This window comes from Phalangium opilio, unplaced genomic scaffold (genome assembly GCF_054372755.1).
Source record: "Phalangium opilio isolate 3A_F unplaced genomic scaffold, DU_Popi_V2 ptg000329l_1, whole genome shotgun sequence".
Lineage (NCBI taxonomy): Eukaryota > Metazoa > Arthropoda > Arachnida > Opiliones > Phalangiidae > Phalangium > Phalangium opilio.
This window is the reverse complement of record NW_028324226.1, coordinates 13,315,513-13,333,095: the sequence shown is the minus strand read 5'-3', so window position 1 is coordinate 13,333,095 and position 17,583 is coordinate 13,315,513. Positions and strand designations below refer to the sequence as shown.

General features: G+C 36.2%; 1 long non-coding RNA gene across 1 annotated transcript; it reads left to right on the top strand.

Moving 5' to 3' along the window:
• Positions 1-12,428: 12,428 nt before the first annotated feature.
• On the top strand, positions 12,429-13,860 carry LOC149611094 (uncharacterized). The gene is made up of 2 exons (XR_016376744.1): positions 12,429-12,821; positions 12,892-13,860. It is a non-coding gene; the product is annotated as an uncharacterized LOC149611094 (long non-coding RNA).
• Positions 13,861-17,583: the final 3,723 nt, after the last annotated feature.

The window sequence follows — 17,583 nt, the reverse complement described above, 5'->3', positions numbered from 1 at the left end:
CATTTCAAGTCGATATTTAGACCCATTTCAAGTCGATATTTAGACCCATTTCAAGTCGATATTTAGACCCATTTCAAGTCGATATTTAGACCCATTTCAAGTCGATATTTAGACCCATTTCAAGTCGATATTTAGACCCATTTCAAGTCCATATTTACCCCCATTTCAAGTCCATATTTACCCCCATTTCAAGTCCATATTTAGACCCATTTCAAGTCCATATTTAGACCCATTTCAAGTCCATATTTAGACCCATTTCAAGTCCATATTTAGACCCATTTCAAGTCCATATTTAGACCCATTTCAAGTCCATATTTACCCCCATTTCAAGTCCCAATTTACCCCCATTTCAAGTCCCAATTTACCCCCATTTCATGTCCCAATTTACCCCCATTTCATGTCCCAATTTACCCCCATTTCATGTCCCAATTTACCCCCATTTCAAGTCCATATTTACCCCCATTTCATGTCCATATTTACCCCCATTTCATGTCCATATTTACCCCCATTTCATGTCCCAATTTACACCCATTTCATGTCCCAATTTAAAACCCCTATTAATCTCATATCAAACCCCTGTTCACCCCATTTCAGGACCATGTGCCTGATTTACAGGAATATTTATAGTCTTGTTCAGTGGGACTTCACTACCTTTCCTATTGTGTTTGTACACGTTGAAGGCTCTCTTATTATATCAATCCTGACTGAACACGATTTTAAGTAAAAAAGTTAATGCCGTTAAAATTATCCAAATGAACTCTTTTGGGCAACAACTAATGTAATGGAGTCAGATTGGTTTTAATAATGAGCATGTTTTACTTTTTAAAACATCACTTAAAAACCTTTCTGAGGCCTGTATGCACAATTTTTTAGAAATACATGCTTATTGGAAAATATTTCATGGCATAAGAATTTTATTTTTATTTTACATACCGAGATTAATATTAGGTCATTACTAATCAACTCGGGCCTTTTCCAAAAAATCGGTTATTTTTCAAGGTCCCTCAACAAAAAACGTTGAAAATATTGCTTGTTTTATAGGTCGGGTTAGGTAAGGCATATGCTAGTTAGGTTACGTGTCATTGAGACACAAATTTCAAGCATTGTACCTCTTAATAGTAGACGTATTTATCCTATAAATGTTATAAATTTAATAAAAAAAAGTTCAATAATAACAAACGTTTTATCGTTGACAGCGTTTAAAAATAAAAATATTTGCTTTTAATAATATGTGGTTTTTCATAGGCACTATATTACGTTAGAAAATTATTTTTGGGAACTCATTCTATGTTCAAACTTCGTTTAAGTTCGTTACAGTGTTACGTAATTTGACTTAAAAAATAAGCGAATCGCTTTATAACGGTGCATTTCTGCGATTTAAAAATATTTCATTCTTCTAAACTATAAATTTTGCTTAATGTTTTACAAAATAGATGGGATTATTATTGCTCATTTTACATAACCACTCAAGTTACTCAGATGTTAACGGGCGTAGATAGAATTTTAATTTAAGCCAAGATGTTTGTCCCATTAGACCAAATCCAAAACCGCCAAATTGCGGTAGTTTTCAGCCGAGTTGGAATTTGGTAGTAAGGCAGGCAAGCGGTTAATTACCATAGTACAATTAACTTGAAATGGGTCAATAGGGCCTTAAAACGGGGGAAATAGGGTCTTTAAATGGCTAAACAGGTCTTTAAATGGGTAAACAGGGACTTGAAATGGTGTATTGACCGGTTTGTTTTACACCATAAACGTGGTGCTAAATATGGGAAAAATAAATATTTAACAACATTTCACTTCACTTGGTTTAATAATGTGACAGAGGTAGCGTACTTTTTCCATACTTTTAACACCATTAAACTAAGTAATATTAGAAGTTCAACAGATTGCCTAACAAAGATGTTAAAAACCACTGTAAATGGTGCATAAATGCCTAATATTTCCTTAATACTTGCAAATAATTTTAGCAAATGGCGTGAATTGATCATAAAAATGGGGTTAAAGTACACCCTAAATGATGTCTTTTTGGCACCGGAAAAAACAGCATATATGGTGTTTGAATGCACCGTTATATTTTAGAGTGCAAATGTATGACGGTGAAGCAAACATGATTATTCAAAATTTAATTACATTAAGACTGAAGTGACAGATATTATAAAAAACCGTCTTGGTTTGGACCAAGGCCGAAAAAACAAACGATATGTGTGGGGTTTATCAATTGACTGAAGTTTCAGATATTGAAATTTTTTTTTCTAGTTATTTTTATCCACTCAATCCTTAATCAATATTTAATTCAATCAACTGATTTTACTGTTAATCGATCTAGTCCCTCTAAATTAATTGAAAAAATTACATATCTACGCTTTTTCAAGAACAATTACATTTTCCGAAAACATTTTATCATGAAATTAATTATTTTGAAGGGATTTCGTGTCGATGTTCACTAACTTGTAAGCACCTTGACCAACATAGTTTTAATTGTTGCTGGCTTGACAAATTTTCAAGTTTGCACCAAAAGAAGTTTAAATCTGTTTTAAGTTGTTGGTAAGACTGTCGTTTACAGTGAATGTCGTCTACTTAAGACAAAGCAACAAAGTTTATCCTGCGTGGTTAAGGGTAAAGATCACATAAACAGAAATACTTCTCAGTACCAATGACTTGTTATATTCATTTCCCGCGGAGATAATATGGTTAAACATATCATTCATTACTAGTTATGCCAAGAAGGTCACATTTAATTCCGACACCCCCTCCCTTCCTCTATTTTCCCAATATATTGCATTTTATAATCACCAGTGGTTCCAGTGTATGGGTCATCTGAGCCGTCGCAACACACTATATTATATTACCATATAGATCGAAACCTTTTCACATTAGTAAACGGTACATGACACTCCGGACTTGCCCGCCAACCTTGTTAACCTAACACTATAAAACATTCGTGTACATGAATGGTTATGGTTATGGCTTGACACTCGCTAGCGCCCGAACGACCGATCACTCAGTTTAATCGGTGTACAGTACATTTGTAAGTGAGTTTGGAAATTACATACAGAGAAACTAAAACACAGGTGTGATCCCGCCATTGGGGTGTTTTCTCTCTTTCATTTTCTCGCTCGCTTAGAAGCACCGCTATAGGCAGTGCTAGTTGACTAGCGTCCTGCCCGTAGTGAACTTTGGCACCGTCTGGCGATGACCCTTGGTGCGAGGGAGAATACACCCCAATGGTGGCCTCGCCCCTGTGTTTTCCGAAATGATCTTTACGCTTGCTAAAATGATTACGCGTAATACGTAACCGGTGTAAAGTAGGGGGTGACGTTTCAAATGAAGACTGAGTTATGACCAAGAAATTCTAAAGTATGGAAATGGAAGTTCCAGTGCAACTTTACCTTCATAGAGGCGACAATAGAAATGTAGCATTTCGATATACGAAATTTAATGTATAAATTCGCGCAACACCCTGGTTTGGCATCAATTAAATATTTCCATTTTCCATTCGAGTTATGCCAAAGTTCGCTTGCTCTTTTTAGACATCCAGAAGAACATTTCAAATATTCAATACTGATCCCTCAACACGTACTCCCTTCAAAATAATTAATTTCATGATAAAATGTTTTCGGAAAATGTAATTGTTCTTGAAAAAGCGTAGATATGTAATTTTTTCAATTAATTTAGAGGGACTAGATCGATTAACAGTAAAATCAGTTGATTGAATTAAATATTGATTAAGGATTGAGTGGATAAAAATAACTAGAAAAAAAAATTTCAATATCTGAAACTTCAGTCAATTGATAAACCCCACACATATCGTTTGTTTTTTCGGCCTTGGTCCAAACCAAGACGGTTTTTTATAATTGTGTTTAAGGTTTTAAGTTTAATATCAAACAGACGATAGTTAATGCTACAAAAAGTTTGAAATTGACAATCTCGGATCGTCTTTGTGAAGTTTTAAGGATATCCGAATTTCATATTGGGCTTATGAAAATTTTGAGCTAAAGCTTAAACGGACATAAATCAGCGTTTTTAAAAATTGTGTAAAATTTTCAATTTGGTCCTATTTCTGGAATTTTTAGGGGAGCGCCTCGCGTTTCAATAAACGATTGTAAAAAATTGTATTACGTTAATTATCATAAGACTACAAACTTTTAATGATTTAAGTTTTTGTTTTGAAGTATCATTACAAATAAATGTTTGATTGTGCTAAAGTTACGGTCACCTTTATATATGTTTCTGCTTAGTGCAGATTTTGAAAATGTAAAACAGTTTCTTAACAATCTTAATTAAAATGAAGACTGAAGGAACCGATATTAATCAAAAATGTCTTGATTAGAATCAAGACCTGAAAAGTATCGATAAGACTGAGGTTATCACTTGACTGAAGGATCAGATATTAATTTTTCTTTTTAATTGAAACTTAAAGGCATGCTTAAGAAAAAACAACGTCCATTACCGGTTTCCGTTGAAATAACTTATTTTACTGGTAATCAATTTCAAAAATTTACTTATCTCGGCTTTTCGACCACAATTCCATTCCCCGAAAACATTTTATCATTACATTATTACAGTAAAATTAATTACTTTTGGGAGATACCGTGTCAAAATAAGCTATAAAACAACAAGAAAAACTGTAATAGTGGTCTGTTTAGCCATGAAAACAGCCTTTAAATAGTTAAAAGCACCATATAACCCTTTCGAGACTATAGCGCGAGCAGCTTTCTTCCGTGAGCATGGATCGAGTGGGCTATGATCCAAGGGAAATTTTTCGCTGTTATCTGCTATTTTCACGGACCACTCGTTCACGCCAAATCAATCTTTCACCTCACTTGAATTTTTCATGATTATAATAAGATTTGAAGGAACAAAATTCCAGATTACTATTATCACTACCATCTCCGTCTGCTAACTTGAAGCAAACTTTCCTCTCATTTTGCTGCTCATTACCGGTGTCATTCCCTTGAGTTTCAATTCTTTATAACTACTATCATGAGTTTATTTATTTCAAACCAAAATATAAAAAAATTGGATTCTTTTTCCTTTTGTGCTACTTAGAATTTACAAATGTATATAACGTTGTTACGTGCCATATCAAATAGTCTCTAACCATTGTTAGAAACTAAAGAGAGAAATTGAGGAGTAACAATGATCATGCCCTGAACTATGAGAAAGAACAATACGGCGGTTGACTAAAGTACACTTGATATTACATCATTTTGCAAAACCGCGAGTAAAAATCTTACTGTCCCCATTGAATTTACCGCCATTCCTTTTAGAATAAATAAAATGTTCCACTGCAAAGCGTGCCAGGACGAATGGGGATGTAATGTCTTAAGGAACCTTTTAAAACGCAAAACCATACACGTACTCTCTCAAAAGTAATTAATGTAATGATAAAATGTTTTCGGGGAATGGAATTGTGGTCGAAAAGCCGAGATAAGTAAATTTTTTAAATTGATTACCAGTAAAATAAGTTATTTCAACGGAAAACGGTAATGGACGTTGTTTTTTCTTAAGCATGCCTTTAAGTTTCAATTAAAAAGAAAAACTAATATCTGATCCTTCAGTCTTATGGATACTTTTCAGGTCTTGATTCTAATCAAGACATTTTTGATTAATATCTGTTCCTTCAGTCAAGTGATAACCTCAGTCTTATCGATACTTTTCAGGTCTTGATTCTAATTAAGACATTTTTGATTAATACCATTTAGCTCCGAAAATCCAGGAATTTTAAAATTGTCAGTTTCTTTGGCCAAGGTTTCCACAAGAAATATCATATCCGATTCCATTATCTTGAGATCCGAGGTTACATCTTGTAAATGACAATTTAAAGACTGTACGTTATGCACATAAATAGACATTTTTTTAGCATGTCTACATCCTCCTGCTACGGCCTTTGCGAACGCTTCTCAACCGAGGAGGCATCCACCGAGGTCTAATCATATTGGGAGTATCGTCTCAAATCAATATGAAGACGAAGTATATCACATCAGCCGGTCGACATTCCTTCCTCTGCAAGCACGGGTATGGTCGCGTCTGTTGACCAACAAACGATGGATCAAACGCCAGATCCTACGAGGACGTTCCCCCTCCTGAGAGAATCACGCTCACAGTTAACGGGGAACCCGTCGGATTCGAACTTGTTAGTGGCTCGGGGTACGCAATGATATCGGAACGGAACAAGCAGCGGATCCGACTAGCCTGGACTAGGCGGTGAAATCTTACCTTTCTCTCGCACGCTGGAATCCTACACGGGTAACGTGATCCAGGTGATGGTCCTAACAACGGTTCATGTCTCTTGTAGATCCCGAAAAGCTACGCTACCAGTCATAACGGAACGGGGCAACAAACCAAACCTATGTGGCCGTAAGTGGCTATATTCGGACTTAAAAAATCTTACCGTCTTTTAGCAAACACGCTAATCAAGTTGCCATAACTCATCTTACCAAATAGGGTATCGCCACACCAAGGGAAACTTAAGTAATTTAAGTCCGATCTTAAAAAGATCAAATGGAAAGAGAGATACCTCGAGTCTGTTTGCCCTGACGAGGCGGTGAAGTATTTGGGCCTCAACTTCTTTTGCAACAAGGCACCGACTTTGGACATGGATTCGTTTGCGGCTCTATGGAGTAAGGCATGTAAGGCCCCACTGCGAGTCACACAGAAGTATCAACGATTGTCTACCATTGGGTCGAATCCCATTGGATCGAATGTCTTGTTCGACCGAATCCCATTAGACCGAATACCGCAATTTGGGCGGTTTTCCAATCATGAATTTTCCTTTCAATTGATTTTCTAATTAAACTTCTTGTTATTGAAGCAAATAATATTTATGTTCACCAATAACATTCTTCAATAAATTTTAGTATTAATTTTCATTGTTGGAAATTGTCTAACCTAACCTAACCTAAACAAACCAAACCAAACCAAACCTAACCTAACATAACAGTAATGTTTTGGAAAAGGCAAATTATTTAAGAAGTCAATGAAGCTAAACATTATTATTTTGGAAAAGGCGTAACATTGTTAAATGAATTATAAAACATAAAATATTTCTAACCTAACCTCACCTAACCTAACCTAACCTAAACAAACCAAACCAAACCTAACATAACATAACATAACATAACAGTAATGTTTTGGAAAAGGCAAATTATTTGAGAAGTCAATGAAGCTTAACATCAATATTTTGGAAAAGGCGTAACATTGTTAAATGAATTATAAAATATAAAATATTGCTAACCTAACCTAACTTAACCAAACCTAACCTAACCTAACCTAACCTAACCTTACCTAACATAACAGTAATGTTTTGGAAAAGGCAAATTATTTAAGAAGTCAATGAAGCTAAACATCAATATTTTGGAAAAGGCGTAACATTGTTAAATGAATTATAAAATATAAAATATTACTAACCTAACCTAACTTAACCTAACCTAACTTAACCAAACCTAACTTAACCTAACCTAACCTTACCTAACATAACAGTAATGTTTTGGAAAAGGCAAATTATTTAAGAAGTCAATGAAGCTAAACATCAATATTTTGGAAAAGGCGTAATGTTTTTAAATGAATTATAAAATATAAAATATTACTAACCCTAACCTAACCTAACCTAACCTAACCTAACCTAACCTAACCTAACCAGACAATAAAATTGATATTCTTTTAAAACTTCTATATTGCAGCAAATAATATGTATGTTCACCAATAACATTCTTCAATAAATTTCAGTAAATAACTTTCATTTTTGAAATTGTCTAACCCTAACCTATCCCTACCTAACGTAACCTAACCTAACCTTACCTAACGAAACAGATCTCCCTCCCAAGTACTGACGGCACTCTATGCTGCTTAACTTTTTCGATCATTTAAATCACTTAATCCATTGCGCTACTGGAGCTCGTCAACTCAAGGAAAACGCTATGATTTTATATGTGTAAACCCATCCCATTCAGTCGAAAGCTCTTCCATGTAAATATTCCCATTCAGCAGAAAATCGCTCCTTGGGCTATAAATTGTTTTAAATTTGGCTACAATTTTAGAAATCTGAATTCGGTCCATCGGGATTCTATCCAATAGGAGTATACCGTATCAACTGCTGCACAACAACATTGTACGTCTTATCCTGTCTCCTATCGCCATTCATGTACTCGTTGAAATTCGATACGATACTAAGAAAAGCTGTATAGATTCTGTATCATCTACCCGTTGGGTTCCCTACGGTATTGTTGCGCCTACCCTCGAACGAGGGAGTTGTTGGGTTGGTAGAGGTTTAGCAGCAAGTCCACGGTACCTACTGTAGGAACATTTGGAGATTCCTGCCACGGGACGAACTAGTGGTAACGGATATCCTGGAGAGAGCTGTCATCAGGGGTGTGTTTTTTAAAGCCTTCACAAGAGTGGGCTTAGAATATCCTTCAGTAACCCCAAGGAGATTGATCGAGTGGTTTCTAAGAATAAGTCTGATCGACCAAATACTCAAATACAAAGACTTGCTAACCAGGAAATTCGGGTGTTTCAAAGGAGCGGCAACATCAACTCATAGCCGTCTCCTGAAAACAACTACTTGTCTCCCAGAGATACCATCAATGCGCCACACCTAAGAGCGGGTCTTACGACCACAAGAAGCCTAACAGGGGGTCTGGCAGTCTCGCGGCCCGGCAGTTTAGGCATGCGTGCAGAGAACTAGAGACTGCGTTCCACGTGTGTCAAACCTGTCCCTAGTCCAGGGAGCCCGCATGAAGCCACACAATATTATCGTTGAAAAGGTTACTAGGATGTGTGCTAGGCATCTTACCTCGGCTCAAATTGAGTTGGAGAGGGATGGAACGCGCCTCGAGCCCGATGGCGTTGTTATAACGACTGAGAAGAATTACATCTTTAAAGTTGCAATACCATGGGACAGCAGTGAAGCGGCTCTCAATCGAGTATTTAATCAAAGGCTCGACATCTAGGAGTCACTGAGGCGTAATATTTCTAAAGAAAAGCCTACAGTTCTGATCCCACTTGCGGTCTATCTAGCCTAGTTTAACAGCTTTAAGGCTTTAATTTCTTTGAACAGAAAGGAATATTTTCACTCTCACTCAACTATTTGAATGCAATTACTTCCAGCTCAACAAGCGTTTTCACCAGTTGACAGTTTACGGCGGTAATGCGGCAATTTTAGACCATGTCGTTAGGGATTTTAAAAACAAGATCATGGGCTTGTCAATTGTTTCTCTGGTTGTTGCTAAAGCTTACAATGGGGTGCCACATCACTCCTTGCATCGGCCTTACAACGCCTTGGCCTTGAACAGCTCATGATATCAGGAATTCTAAGTAGTTAAGTGGGCTGCTTCACAACGTTTCCGTGCGGTGCTATAAGAGTGCGCTTTATTCCGGTGACCCGTGGTGTCTAACAGGGTGATCCAATGTCAAATGTTTTTTCAACGCAGTTATTGACGAGCCATTTTATCAGCTTCCTGATTTTATCTGATTTTCTTTAGGGTGCAAGATTGTCAACGCCTTGGGCTTCGCCGACGATACAACCCTCATTGCAAGCTCGGAAACAGGGATGCCACACTGGGCTGGAAAGAGGCCAATTGAGCTTCTTCCCTAAAATATTGGCTGCAAGTAAAAGGGTTGGCGGTTGGCTGAAAATTGGGCTTTTGCGAGGTTTTCGTTGGCTTTCTGTTCTTGAAATCCAAAACAACAGGCCAATATCATTATAATTTCTAAATTATACATAAAATCGTTCGTGTTTCGGATCCTCTCACCCATCCTACGGTCGTCTTACAAACAAAATTATCCACCCTGTATTCCTGTTGGCCCGGATTTTTCACAACGCAGCACACCACGCTTCAGGTCCGAATCTTGCCTAAACACTTACTAGCAAAGAAAATAGCTGCAATGTCAAAGACAAAATTGACACAGGACTGAGGTGATATGAAAAGCAGGAAAGAAGTCTAACTAGATCCCAAGATATATCCAATCCAAGATCTAAATAATCCAACACCTAATCCGTAATAGTCATCAAATAATGAGCCTCATTCATACTGTTAATCCCTCGACGATCTTAAACAAAAAGCTTATAAGAAAAATGCTGCCCAATTAAATAGTTGCGGAGTTGGGGCGACGAAAAATGTTGAGAAGTGGAAGAAGGTATGTTAATTTAAATGCTCTAAAGCTCACCCTACGTCTAAAAAGCTAAAACCAACCCTTCTGTTACTATCTTCTACGATCTCGAACGCGTTCAAAATACCCCGGACCATTCAAACCCCAATGCTTTCCTACACACTCCTATCTTATGTATTTCTCCAAAAAATCTGTGATCAATGCATTATCGAGAAATCCGATCAATTTAACTGCGCCACCTGCAGCCCTCGAGAACGGCTGTTTCTCGGGAATGATCCAGTTCTGGATTTTTTGAATTATCTTCAAGAATTCCACAATTCCCCCAAAATAACGGTCATAGCCCATAACGCCAAGGGTTATGATCAACAATTTCTGTACAAAGCCATGTTAGCCATCAAAGCGCGGCGCCCTTAAGTGATAGGTGTAAATGCCCTGCCTGTTCTACAGTTATTATTGGCAATTCTTCCCACATTGAACGTCACATTAAAGTAAGCTTTACGTTGTAACATTTCTGCCAGATTCCTTGGAGTTTCTACTCCTTGGATCTGGCAGTGTCTATTGCCTCCATATTACATGCACCTCCCCCTTTCCCTAGAACTAAACTAAAGGATTTTTTGTAACTAGTAATCACTTGCAGTTCGCTTCTGTACCTCGCGGGTCAGTGTCTTTCCTTTGTATACTCCAAGACGGAGTGTTTATTGTAACCGCCGCGACGGGTTTATCCCTTTATACCTTTATAAAATATTTCGAAGTATTTAATTATTCAATTAAGGTTTACTAGTTCTCAATGGATTTAAACAGTAAGTTGTCTTTTCATTTGACTTATTTTATGGCCCTCGGGAATCTGTTCCCTTATCTAGAAATTTTCTAAGGAGGGTTACATAAATGGCGGCCGAATAGGGACTCGACGCGAGTTAGGCCTTAAGCCTCAGTTAGTCGCTTAATAATATTGTTTATCATTGTCGGTATATGCGCCCCCCACGTGCGACGCTAAGCCTTGGCTTCCAAGTTGGTAAATTAAAGTTAATTATAAATAAATAAAATCTTAATTAATCGTGACTTTTTAAATAATTAACGGGAAATAAAACTATCCTTAACTTTAATTTATTAAATTAAAACAATTGACTTAATTATTTTGTTAAATATACCAATATTTTGGATAAACTCAACTTAAATTAATCAAAACGCGTCTTGGATTTAACCAAGACCTAAAAAGTATCGATAAGAAGAGAGTTAAGCAAGTGACTGAAGGCCCAGATATAAAAAGTTTTTTTTTAAATTAAGACTTACATGCTTAAGATGCTGTTCGGACAGTGGGACAAAGGACGATCTTTCTCGTAGAGCTTAACATGGCGGGTGGGTAAAAAAGGAGAGGGCGTCGGCCGTCGGACAGCCCCTTTAAGAAACTAATGTTCCATCACCCTATTCCATTGAATAAACTTAATTTACTGGTAGTCAATTTATTCCCTCTCAATAATTTGAAAAATTTACTTATCTCGGGTTTTCGAGCACAATTCCATTCCCCGTTTACATTTTATAACTACATTTATCATTTTTAGGAGAGTACGTGTATGGCTTTGTGTCGTTAATAGGTTGCTAACATATCCCCGTTCATGGTCTGAACGATTTATAGTGAAACCTTTTGTTTTTGTGCAAATTTGAACAATGGCGGCAAATTCAATAGGGACGTTATGATTTTTAGTCTTGGTTAAACTTAATATATGTAAGAGGGAAAGACACGGGGAAAATACTTTTCCTTCCATATCGCTCGATGGAAAGATCATAAAAAGAGTAGAGACGTCGAGGGGTCAACCCCCTGTATATCCCGATACTGAGGATTGACATCTCTCTTTTTTAAGTAGAAAGGGTCTATAGCAGCGGTATGATAGACTACGGTCACACGGTTCTATGCCAGGCCCATGGCGTCTCTATCGTTTCTATGGTTCGCAAGCAGTAGGGGGTGCATACTATTCGAAATTTTTTTGATTTTCTTTGTTGTAAACTTGTAATTGTCAACTTAAGGGTGTGAGAGTGTCAGCTGGACTCACTCAGCGCGGTCGTAGCCTGAAAATTCTGACTTGGCTAGTTTGCAATATAGCCTGCGTTCACCCAGTCGCGTGATCTAGGAGGCTGTGACTCGACTCTGCTACTTAGTCTGTATCAGGCTTGGAAATAAGGTTTATTTCTGAACTAGTCCTTCGGACCAGTGACCCCTGATGTCTTAAATATGAAACTGGTTCCGGGGTCAGTAACCCTTCCCCTATTTATTTTTCTACTGGTCCCAGGACTTGCGGCCGTTCTCTCTTCTAAAAAAATCTCTCTCGGCTTAGGGTTGTATACACAACTGGACTCATGGAGCCGAAATTTATGTTGAAATGAAAATAATTAAAGAGGTCCCCATATCAATTTTTAATAAAAGTTGGAATTAATAAACTAGTCATTGGGACCAGTGACCCTCACGTTTTGAATAAAAAAAGTGGTCCAAGCTATTAATAAACTGGTTTTTGACCTGTAAACCTGTCTTATTTCCTAGCCTGGACTTTGTATATGTTCAGGAACAAGGTTAATGAATGTATTAACGGTTTTTAAAGGAATATGGGATTTATCAGGGATAGCCCTGGATTTATATACTTGTCGCCGCGAATCTTCCTATATAAATGTAGTATTTCTAGTAGCCGCAGAGACTTCTGGTAGCACTCTGTACGCAATAGGTAGAATACTTTTATAGAAATTGAAATTATTATTATTTACAAAATAAAATTTGGTCGAATTATTTCGTAGTTGTCCTATTTCAAGCCTAGGAATGTTCTCAAAAACAATTACTATTTGGTGACGAATACCTTAAAAAGTACTATTCACACGGAATTTTGGAGCAGCTTAACGCGTAATTGAGTGGGCTATTACCTTGGTGACGAGGCCAGCGAAAGAAGGCACGAGAGTGGCACAAGGCGTACTTCTAGTCGATGTATACAACTATGCATCCTCCTTGCTCGTATCGGGCATAGCAGAAGCTAAAGCAGACTACGACTAAATCGTTTTGTCATTGTTACGTGTAGTTTTATGGTATTTTTCATGACGAAATCCCCTAAAAATGATAAATGTAGTTATAAAATGTAAACGGGGAATGGAATTGTGCTCGAAAACCCGAGATAAGTAAATTTTTCAAATTATTGAGAGGGAATAAATTGACTACCAGTAAATTAAGTTTATTCAATGGAATAGGGTGATGGAACATTAGTTTCTTAAAGGGGCTGTCCGACGGCCGACGCCCTCTCCTTTTTTACCCACCCGCCATGTTAAGCTCTACGAGAAAGATCGTCCTTTGTCCCACTGTCCGAACAGCATCTTAAGCATGTAAGTCTTAATTTAAAAAAAACTTTTTATATCTGGGCCTTCAGTCACTTGCTTAACTCTCTTCTTATCGATACTTTTTAGGTCTTGGTTAAATCCAAGACGCGTTTTGATTAATATCTGTGACTTCGGTCTTAATTTTTATTAATTTTGTGTAGACACGTTGGTGATTTTATATTGATTATTTCAACGCTTATTTCTGCATGCCGTAGAATAGGGAGCTAACAGTTGTGACCCTGAAACGTCACACACTTCTATCACTTACTGGAGTTTCATCCCCCTAACGGTTGGAAACGCGCAAAAATGACAACCAGATAGGGCCTGCGTGACGTCAGACTATCTCATCCCCTAGCCAGTTGTTAGCTCCGTATAGGAAGTAGTTCATCATTCAATAGAAAATTGTTGAGAGATCGGAGCTATGGGAACGTCACATGAATATTTTTAGTCTAAATTGTATGACCTGAGCTGACAAAGATTGTAGTATCACACTATAGAGAGCTTTCAGTTGACTAGCAGTACGTCACACTCTCCCAAGTCTTACCGCGGTTCTGGTAGCCATATTGGGTGGTCTCAGCTTCATCCCTGCTTTAAACCCACCAATATGGCAGCGTAAATTACGTCACGAGACTCGGCTCCTCCTCCAACTGAAAGCTCTCTATTTCAGGTGGACCAAGACCAGATGCTCTATTACAAATTTTTGAGCCCCATTTCCAATGTCATTGTTTGAACAAGATCTTATTTAAAATGGATAATTTTTTTAACCTTGACGGGAAATGAAACATATAGAATATGCCATCTAACTTTAACCTAGTTTAAAGAACTAAGATAGTATTTTTTTTGTCGAAAATGGCATTAAATTAGTAAACTAGCAATACTTTAGCAATATTTCGGGGTGAAAACAAATCCAATTTTGTAATATTTTGGGAAAGATGTTAATTCGATAATAATAATAAGAAATACAATAACAGGCACACATTCAGTCATTCAGTTTTAATGTTATTAGCTCCACCCTTAAGTACAATTCTAATTGGATTCAGCCTTTGGGAAATTGAAGTTGATGTTTAAATGATTTGCCGGAATGCTAGGAGGTCAGGCAATGGAAGTATGCTTTGATTTATCATTAAATATAGGAAATAACAGGATTAAATTATTATTTACTTGTAATCATGAAATTAATGGTAATTTTATGCGCTGTAAACTATTTTACTTTTAATAAATAAAGTTAAATGACAGTTATGGTAATTTATTGATGACAAAAGTTAGGGTTAATAATATTATTTCATATAATAGTTAAAATACAAATAGGAATGTTTTTAAGTAATGGCTGTTTAATAATTACTTTCAAATTGCATTAAGAATGTTTTTGTTTGACTATTTTCAAGTTTTTAAACACGCATGATTATGATATTGGAAGGCGCAAAAGATTTATTTAAATAAACATTTGGTTTGATACTTGCCACGTTTATTTACAGCATGTAATTTGGGCTTAATTTCCCTAGTTGTTATTTAATTATGGTATTCATTATAAATTTATTCCAGTCAATAAATATATTGTTTTTTACGTTTAAAGGTAAAAGTTGCATATTTTAAAGGGTTTTTCCAAAGAAAATTGTTTTTGACACCAGAAAGGCTTTTGAGGATAATTAGCGATTGCGTCCTGCTGCCAAAAAATAGACCTTAACAGGGAAAAGCTAAGAGTAACTATAATTAATTTTAAATGAATCTAAAATGTAAGTTTCACAATGAATGCGTGAGAGGGATTAAAAAAATGTTCAAGGACAGTCATACGTGAAGGTTGGATTTATAAAGTGAGAGACTTCAACATTATCGTATGAATGCCTATAATAATTTTGTTAATCTCTCAAGTGAACAATTCAATGATGAAAATATATTTACACACATTTAATCCTAGGATTGTCAAATTGAGACTAATAATTGCCAGAAAAATAGTAAGCATGTGTTTCAATATTATATTTTTTTAAGGTATAAAAAAGGGAAGGGGAGTTTGTTAAATTAGTCCTAATATACTTAAAGATGCTTTTTAAAATTGGTAGTGATTTGTTGGTGTAGAATCTGCAGTTTAGTTCAGAGAGTTAATGAGGTGCCTTGTATTTCGTTAGTGACATCTCCAATCCAGTTGATTTTAGGTTTTTTTCTATATTTATTACTATTGAACTCAGATGGCGTTGGGAGTTAATGTCATTAATTGTAGTTTTTTTTTACTGGTTCCATCGCGCTTGATTTTGTTTTGTTGATGTAAAATCTGCAGTTCAGTTCAGAGAGTTAATGAGGTGCCTTGTGTTTGGTAGCGACATCTCCAATCCAGTTGATTTTATTTTTTTTTTCTATATTATTTACTATTGAACTCAGAAGGCATTACTGCTTAACGTCATTAATTGGCAGCATTTTTTTACTGGTTCCCTCGACCTTGCTTTGTTTGGCAAACGTCTGTTAAACAATGTAATATACCATCATGGTATATTAACTTTAAGGCGTTTTGATGAAAATTGAAGTCCAAGGTTAATCAGTTGGTATTTTATGAGTAACGAGTGAAGTACTTGAGGTTTAATCGAGTGGTGAAGGAGGGGGGATTTGGGGTATTTCACCACCCGCGGACACGGGGTAGTCAGTTCCTGTAGGGTAGGCATGCTGACAAGTCCCTTATTCCCTCAAAACTTTGTTGCCCAGAAGCTTGGCTTACAGGAGTGCGCCCAACTCCCAACATAGTCAAGCACATAATTTTAGTAACAAACCATTGCTGTTCTAAATTTTAACAACGTTGAGGCAACTTTTTGCCTGAAAAAGGTTTTTTTGCGAATCTATAGCTGTTATGAACTTCTATTGTGTTGATGAACTTGTAGGCACGGCTTGCCAAACCGTAACGTAATTATATAGGGAAACCAAAGAGTTAACATGTATTATTTGGCCTTGATACAGCTTGATGTTCTTTAGACACTGACTCAAGCCAATAGAAAGGTTATTTCTTTGAATATCTTTGCTGTTCTTAATCCAAAGACGGCAGACGCTCTCACTCTTTGAACACGCCAGTATAAAGTGTCTGTTATTTCGGTGGAGAAGTTGAATATATTTCTTGATTTGTCTATCGAAGTCTTGTTGTGGGTTTTTTTATAATGATGATGATCATCATATTTTTGAGCTGTGTAGGTTTAATCTTTTACTACACTGGTAATAGCTATGATGAATTATCTTTCTGTTGAAGCTTAGCAGTTGGCACGTGTTGATACGATACGCATGTAGTTGTACGAAATTAGTCTTTAAATTGTATGTTTCAAACTTGAAAATATACACTACTTGTAGTATTTATTTAGGAATAATTTTGATCTTCGTTATATTAGTTACGTAAAGGGGCGGGGGTTGAAAGAAAACTTTACAATTTACTGGCAATTATATGTTCATTTAAATATAAGATTTTGAGGGTCTATTTTTTAAAATTTTGTCACGCAACTCTTAACTTTAAGTTTGGAAACAGTGCTGCTAGAACATGGCAATTATTGTTTTGCGCGTGGGTTACCAAAGGGACAATGAAAAGGTTATTAATTTTTGGGGAAAAAAATATTCCAGAAGGCTTTACAAATTGTACCCCTGTTGGATTTACGCAATGCAACCTGCCACGCAGACTACCCCAGCTGGTGAGAAACACAAAGAGACTATGCAAAACTTCCTGGAATATTAATTGGAAAAATGGTTTAGTTGTTTTAATAACAAGGGTAATGTCTATATATAATATTGGTAACCACAATTTGGGAAATAATTTTCACACTTTTTAAAAACAAATCATACAACAATAGTAGGATATTAGTTATAGGACAAATTAATAAGTTCATATGGCTTTTTTTAAGCCTAACTAATAAATAGTTTAAAAATCAATTTTTGTAAGTGGCATCGGATTGGGACTGGTAAACATTATTGATAAGTTATAGAAAGAAAATGTTATATTAATAGATAATATTTAAACATAAAATCTTTGCTAATCTTTGATATTGTAACAGGATAATATTAGATTAGATTAATTTATTTTAATGTTTTTGAATGGTTTTAAATTGTTAATGTAAAAAGGTTATGGGCGTCTTAATTTAAAAAAAATAGCGCGCTTAAAAGAGA